This window comes from Crocodylus siamensis, chromosome 3 (genome assembly GCF_052110815.1).
Source record: "Crocodylus siamensis isolate JL-2025a chromosome 3, ASM5211081v1, whole genome shotgun sequence".
Classification (NCBI taxonomy): domain Eukaryota; kingdom Metazoa; phylum Chordata; order Crocodylia; family Crocodylidae; genus Crocodylus; species Crocodylus siamensis.
In genome coordinates this window covers 230,005,638-230,013,501 of record NC_143397.1, presented here as the reverse complement: position 1 = coordinate 230,013,501, position 7,864 = coordinate 230,005,638, and positions in this window count along the sequence as shown.

Sequence of the window (7,864 nt, the reverse complement as noted above, 5' to 3'; positions counted from 1 at the left end):
TTAGAGAAATCCTAGATTTAAATGCATTATGCTAAAAAAGAAAAATATAGGTGTGCTCATGGTATATTTTATTCACATAATATAATACAATACAGCAGTCTAAGCATTAAGGCAAGTTTTTACCCTCTGTAAAATGGACTGTTGTTGAAAATATGTTGTGCAGTCTAAGGGACAATTTATCTGTTAAACAAAAAAAACAAAAAAGAGTTTATAAGCAATTGGAATTGAATGAAATCAAAGCTTCAAACTTCCTCATTCTTGACTCCTCTAGGCAACACACCTTAAAATACAAGTCTTAAAATACTATGAGGGTGCACCTAAACATGATATTGGTGTGATACAGTAAACTCCAGTGCAATTCAGACCAGCATTTATTGCTCCCAGGTGCGGCTTTGTATGTGCACCTGGGACAGCAGCATGTTAAGCTGGGTCAGAACAGCCCCAGCTGGTAGGGCACCTGGAGTCAACTTGCTACTCTGACCCAGCTCAACTTGCTACAGAGGGGCTGGCTGGGGACTGAGGCAACCCCTGCATTGGAAGCACCCCTGTGCCCCAGCCAGCCGTCAGCATCTGCACATACACTGAGGCACACTAAATAACACCAGTGCAGGATAACTGAACCTCACCAACCTTATCACCAGAAGCAAACTTCCTATGGCCCAAAGCACACCAAATGGATCCAGACCATACCAGGACAAGAAATTGGCAAGAAACCTGCCAATGCATCTCCACCACTCCCACAATTACTACACCCCACAACAGAACCATCACCATTCCTGGATCTGACACCTGCACCTCCAGAAATGTAATACATCTCATCTAGTGCACTAAGTGCCCTGATGGAAAATCTGTAGGAAAAACCAAACAACTGTGTATCAGAGTGAACTGAAAATCTATCAAAGACAAAAATACCCAATTACCTGTGGGTGCACACTTCACACAAGACAGCCACTCTTCCTCCAACCTCTCAGTTGTAATCCTCAAAGGGAATTTACAAAATACTTTCTGTAGACAAGCCTACAAACTTCACTTCATCAGCCTCCTGGATACAAAAATATTGTGGACCAAATATAGATGGACATTAGATTTATGGCACATTATAACTTGCCTATAATCCGTTAACCCCAGGTAACCTCTCTACATTTTATTAGCTACACTCTCTCACCAGGTCAAAATTCCTCCCTCCTCTCCCCCACCCCGAACTACTTGTCTCCCATCCACTCTCATCCGTACTGCCAAGCATTTAGATTTTCACAGACCTACATATTGGCTTCTATTCCACCCAGGAGAGCACACAAGCACCACAGCAGACTTTCCCTATGCCTAAAGAAAAAGTGTTCATGCCCAAAAGCTTGTAAAGAACACTTCTTCCACCTTTTTAGCTGGTCTAATAAAAGATATCATCTTTACCTAAAGAACCTTCTCTACCACAGGATAATACTTGCGTTTACAAGTACTATCCTACAGTGGAATTAATGCATTTACTGCAGCCTAATAGGGCTTCGTGTGTACATGCTGAGACATTTACTGTGGAACTAATTAGTCAGCTCTGCAGTAAACATCTTGTGTAGATGCACCCTGTATGTACAAAGTAAAAACCTAACACAAACATTAAAACCACCATTTAATTATTGCAGAGGATCTCACTTGTTGTTTTGTCTAAGATACCTAATCAAAGTTTCTTTCTAAGTATATAAGTTGAGACAATATCACTTTTAAGAAATGTTAAATGATCGCTCCTGTTTGGAATCCTATTATGACTTAGTTAATGAACAAAAACTGTGGTGCAAGCATGTTACCGCTGTGTCAGAGAAGGCTACACCCGCTATAGAAACCTAAAAGAAATTCAATATGAAAATTTTTAAGCATTTCCTTCAAGTTCTAGGAAGTAATTTAATGTTTCATTTGTAATTTATGGTATTTTGGAACAATGCAGCATACCTGGGCTTCTGAGTCTAGGAGCAACTAACAGCAACTAAGAGAATATATAGATCTTGCTCCCATTGAAATGGATTAGATATGAAAATAGCTGGATGAGGTTCTAGAGCTTGTTATAAAATCAGAAAAGTAAGGCTGAAAAGTAAGTAACCGCAGGAGGACATCTAGTCTAACCCCCTCCTCAAGGCAGGATTATTCCCATCTAAAACATCCCAGATAAGTACCTATCTAACTTGCTCTTAAGAACTTCCAAGGATGCGATTCCACAACTTCTCCAGGTAGCCTGTTCCAATGCTTAACCACTTTCACAGTGAGAAAAATTCTTCCAAGTATCCAAGTTAAATTTCCTTTGCTACAATTTAAAACAACTGTTCCTTATCCTGTCCCCTGCAACCACAGAACAGTCCATCACCAAGCTTGGTATAGCCAGCTTTTAGGAATGTAAAGACTTATCAAATCCACCTCCCACTCCCAATCTTCTCTTCTTCAGAAGAAACATTCCTGATCATTTTAGAGACTTTCCATACCAGGAATGCGCCAAGACAATTATGGACAAAGGGGTCTGTGGCAGGACATGATCTAGGGGTGCCTTGAACTCCCCTAGTATCCCCTACCTACCATGCCAAATCGGTTTCAATGCACCCTCTTTATCTCACCCACCACACCTTTGATGGTAATGTTGTTAAAGGGAGGCTGCCTTTTTACCCTCTTTGGCACAGTGCCCTGAGACGTCTCCATCTGTGCCCTGCCTTTGCTAACACTGTGCACTATAGCCTCTGGGGCCACGCGTGGGTCCTACAGTCACCTGTGCTCCCATGGGTGCTCCGACTCATCTTTCTGTCTGCCTGCACCCTCACAGGCACTCTCTGGCTTCCCTCACGGCCCCTGCCTGCATAGGGGCCTAGCTTCCACACCCCTGCCCCCCACAATCGAAGCTCAGGTGGCCGTAGCCGTGCCTGGCCCCCAGACCCCCTTCTCGGGTCTTGCGCCCCACTGGGGCTTCTCACCGAGGCTCAGGTGGCTGTAGCCATGCCTAGCCCCCCCAGACCCCCTTCTCAGGTCTTGTGCCCTACTGGGGCTTCTCACCTGCACCCGCACTGGGGCTTTTCCCTCATGAAACTGCCCATACTGGGGCCAGGGTCAATACACCCCAAAACATGGCACCCTCTCCAGCATCAGGAACCCCCACACTACTGGGGAGCTCCTATGAGGCCTCCTCCAACCCCTACAGCCTCACCAGATCCTCCAGTCTTACACAACTGCAAAACAGAAAACTCACACTCCTGTGTTACAACATAAATTCCAAGCCAACTGGGTACCCTTCATTCATATCCCTACCAGGGTTTCCTCCACCCAGTATCATCAAGCAGTTGTTGCTCAGGCCATCAGGCTTCTCTGCTCTGCCTACTCCCAGCAGACCTCCCTCTTCCTCAGCTGCCAGAGGGGAACTGAACTCCTGGTCCCACCTGGCTTGTTTATATAGGCCAGGCCCTGCCCCCTTCTGGTCAGCTGACCAAACTGGTTGTCTCGGCAACCCACACCTGTGCTGCCCTGGTGACTGGCAGCTGAGCCTCCCCCTTCTCACCGCTAGGGGTCTCTCACGGGGCGCTTCCATTTTAGGTGCAGGGCACTTAAGTGCCCTGCAACAGGGTCAAATTAGATGATCCCAATAGTATCTTCTGTCTGAATAACCTGAAGCTTGTAGCATACCTCTCACTGACATTATTGTTCCAGGATCCTGGCCACAATGAAACATTATAGGAAGTCTATTCTTTGCTATTTCAGTGCCTCCTAGAGCACCAAATCTCCCAGTCTGCATAGTCATGAAGATTATTTTTTATCTGAAAGTAATTCTGCCTATCTGTGGTTAAGATAATTCTTTCCCTCTATGAAGACAGCTCCATAGCCACCTTATAGAATCATGGAAAAGTAGATCTGGAAGGACCTGAGGAGGTCCAACCCCATGCTCAAGGCAGGATCATCCCTAACCAAATACAGCTTGTCTAACCTATTTCTAAGACTACACAACATCCCTGTCACACAACTACAAGGTATGTTGCCCAAAAACACCCTAACCTGCCACAGGTAAAGCAGGGGAACAGGGGCACTGTAATATCCTGCTGATGCAAGTATTGCTAAAATACACTCAGGGATCTAAGGAAAAGAACAACACCCCCTGTTCCAACTTGTTCACCATCTTCTGAACCATCTGACTGCTAGTGGGATGCACAAGTAGGTCTATTCTGATATGACAGTTCCTAACTGCTCCTGTTAGAAGAGGGTACATGAAGCTGTGGAAATGGACCTGGTTTCATTAGGGTAATGTAGAATATAAATGTAGAATTAGACACTTAACTTGAAATAATGAAGTTCGAATATTTCACCTGTGTTTTTTCCAAAAGCCACGTAGCAAGTCAGTACTAGAACTATGGTTGAACTCAACAGGCACTTTTACACGTGCTCTAAGAGCTGCTCTAATTAAAGCACCACAATGTCTCATATATCAGTGTCCTTGAATCTCCAGTATCAGGAGCCGGGCCAGCTGCAGCAGCAGCTGTTCTTGCCCTAGTCGCACACCCCTCATTATGCTACTGTCTAGGACTATCAAGTATTTTATTCCCCTTGCCACTGTAACGATATTGGTTCCTAGAGATGACCAGAGACATCAGGATGAAAAATGACCTGCTAATTCAGCCTAGCTACTCATGTACCCATTTCCAGAGCTAGTTTTATATTGAAAAACCTGCACCAGGAGAATGTACCAGTCATGCTAATTACAAGCAGTTTGTTTTATTGTCAGGGAAGATGTCAATAAGATTATGGGTTAAAGCTATCAAAATAATTTCAGAGATAACTGTCATCTCTTCAGACAAAGAGATGAGATCATTAACCATCAGCAGCAATTATTTATACAGCCATAAAATATAAAAGCAGACTTTACCTAAAGAGTCCAAGATGAAAAAAATAGCTTAGGACCCCACATAACTACCCTAATAAGGGACCAGATTTTAAAAAGGGATCAACACATTAGAATCTATTCTAAGGACTTTATAAAATCTGGCTAATAGGTGGCACCACAAACTGCACACATTGCGCATTAAACCATGCACAGTGGTGCTTATGTGCCGTGAGGGGGCAAAATTTGCTACCAAGATTTCCTGGTAGCAAAAAAAAAGCTCCGGAAAAAGACTGGCACAAACCACACCAAAATAGCAGTGTTGGGACATGCGGAGCCCCCATGCTGAGGCATGTGGAGACAGGGCGCTCCCCTGTCTGCACATGCCGCTCTCATGTATATTTCCCCAGGGACAAATAGAAGCAACACATATTTGTGCCACTGTTAGTTGTTCCTGGGCATGCCCGTATGGCCTACATGCATACTGTGGAATTGCCCTGGGGTAGGGGAGGCTGAGGTCAGCACCTTTACTGGCCCCAGAAGCCATACCTGGGGTCCTAGGTTCTCCTTCTGGGTCTCCAGCAGTGGTGATCCAGGCGGGCAGAACCTGGCCAATAGGTGGAGTGTGGCTTTGGCCTGACAGGCTCTGGTTTTGGGCAGCACACACTGCTGCTGTGTGCACCATGCCACTTTTATTTTGGCATGCTTTTTTAAGATGCTGGATTCCCAGTATCTGATTTTGCAGTGCAGCAAACAGATTAACCTGTGCCACATGCATTTTGTGGCACCTCAAAAGGCTTTGAGGTACTGCAAACCACATATTGCCGCTCGTGGGACAGGGCCTATATGTCCAGATAAATTCGCTTGCTCAGTTGAGTGAAAAATATTTACCCAAACTATTACTGAAATCAGAGAATTACATTGTAATACAAGATCTATGTCCTCAGCAGCGGAGGAAAGATATCTACAGCATAAAGTTTCTCCCTATTTAGAACTAATTATGTAGAGTCTTTAATAAAACCAGAAGTGTGTACTTTTGAATAAAACTTGAAATGTTAGCATTTGGTCTATTAATTGAAAGTATTCTTCCATCTTTGATTGCTTGCTTCAAAAACACTTTATTTCCATATTTTGTGCAGAAGAAATAAACCTTAGGAAATGGATTACCTGCATTTAAATCTCTTTATTTCTTAGTAATATAAAAGTAATAAGTTTCTAATGGAAGGCTGTAAGAGAATTTTTAAAGATTATGTATATTTTTACTGAAAAGAAAAAGAACAGTCTGTTCTGAGGACAAACTTTTCAAACACAAATAAGATACAACAAGATTTGAGAAGGCAGTAGACTTCAAATGAATAATTAGATTTTTGGGAATGATATAAGCCTTTACAGTTGACCTCACAATGACATATTCCTAAATGAAAGTTCTTGTCCTGAGGCACAAACTATTTTATGCCATAAAAACATTTTGAAGAATTAATAAAGTAATAGCATATAAGGCCAGGAGGGACTATTGTTTCATAGTTTCATAGTTGGTCGGGTCGGAAGGGACCTGAGCAGATCACCGAGTCTGACCCCCTGCCATGGCAGGAATAGTACTGGGGTCAAACGTCCCCAGCAAGGTGATCATCTAGCCTCTTTTTAAAGACCCCCAGGGTAGGAGCCTGCACCACTTCTCTTGGAAGTTGGTTCCAGATCCTAGCCACCCTGACCGTGAAGTAGCATCTCCTGATGTCTAATCTGAATCTACCCTCTGCCAGCTTGTGACCGTTATTTCTTGTCACTCTTGGTAGTGCTCAGGGGAATAGGGACTCCCCGGATGCCTGCTGATTCCCTCTGACTAGTTTGTGACAGACCACAAGATCCCCCCTCAGCCTTCTCTTGTAGAGGCTGAACAGGTTCAGGTCCCGTAGCCTTTCCTCATAAGGCCTGCCTTGCTGTTCCCTGATCATACGAGTGGCCTCCTCTGGACCCTCTCCATGCTGTCCACATCCCTCTTGAAGTGCGGCACCCAGAACTGGACGCAGTACTCCAGCTGCGGCCTGACCAGTGCCGCATAGAGTGGGAGTATCACCTCCTTGGACTTGCTTATGATGCATTTGTGGATGCATGACAAGGTGCGGTTGGCCTATTGTGTTCCTCTTGTTTGACTTCCTGTTTAACACAGGCTTGATTTAATCCCTTGATTAATTAATTTGCACAGACACCATAAATGGAAAAGTAAAGTAATGCTCAACAAAATAGTTTTCACAAAAAAGGATATCATATTCAGCCTTCAATGTTTAAAAATAGCAACATCAGGAAAATAAACACTACTCAGATGGGGTTATGACCCTGCAGAGGAAGATGTGTCAGAGGTGCCATGAAGTCCACCAGAGTCTGTACAGTAACTGTTTATTTTATGTGGAAGGCACTCAAATGCTGTTGTAATGGACAGTCTTTCAAAATCCCACGATTAGATAGATTCATTATTAATGCTATTTGAAAAGTTAAGAAGTGTTAGACCAAGTGTTTGGTAATAAAAGTTTCATATCTAGCAACATTCAGAGCAGTATCTGAAAACACTGCTGAAGTGCAGACATGGTAACAGGCTCCAAAGACCAGCACTGACAAAAATGACTTCAAAAAGTTGAGGAGATGGTTAAATGTAAAGTGACAGATGGACTACCTATCCAACTCTCCTATATATGGCTGATCTCAATCTCCCCACCCCTTCCTCAGCAAGAGTCACTGTGTTGCAGTCAGATGAATGCCTATCCTTTCAGCTGAGCAAGATAAACAAGACATTGCCAAATGTAGCTGAACAGCTGTGCTGGGGCACGTATGCAGCAGAGCTGATCTGCTTCATTGGGCAAGGCATATATTACCCGTTCTCCTGCCATCCCAGTGGCATGTCTTGTTAAGCGGGGAAATGCCAACTTTCCCTGCTTATGGAGACACACCCAGAGATTTCTAGGGGAAAGCCAGGCAGTCGCTCCCAGGCTGGAGGGGCCCAACCCTGCATTGGGAATTCCAAGGCTGTGCAAGATC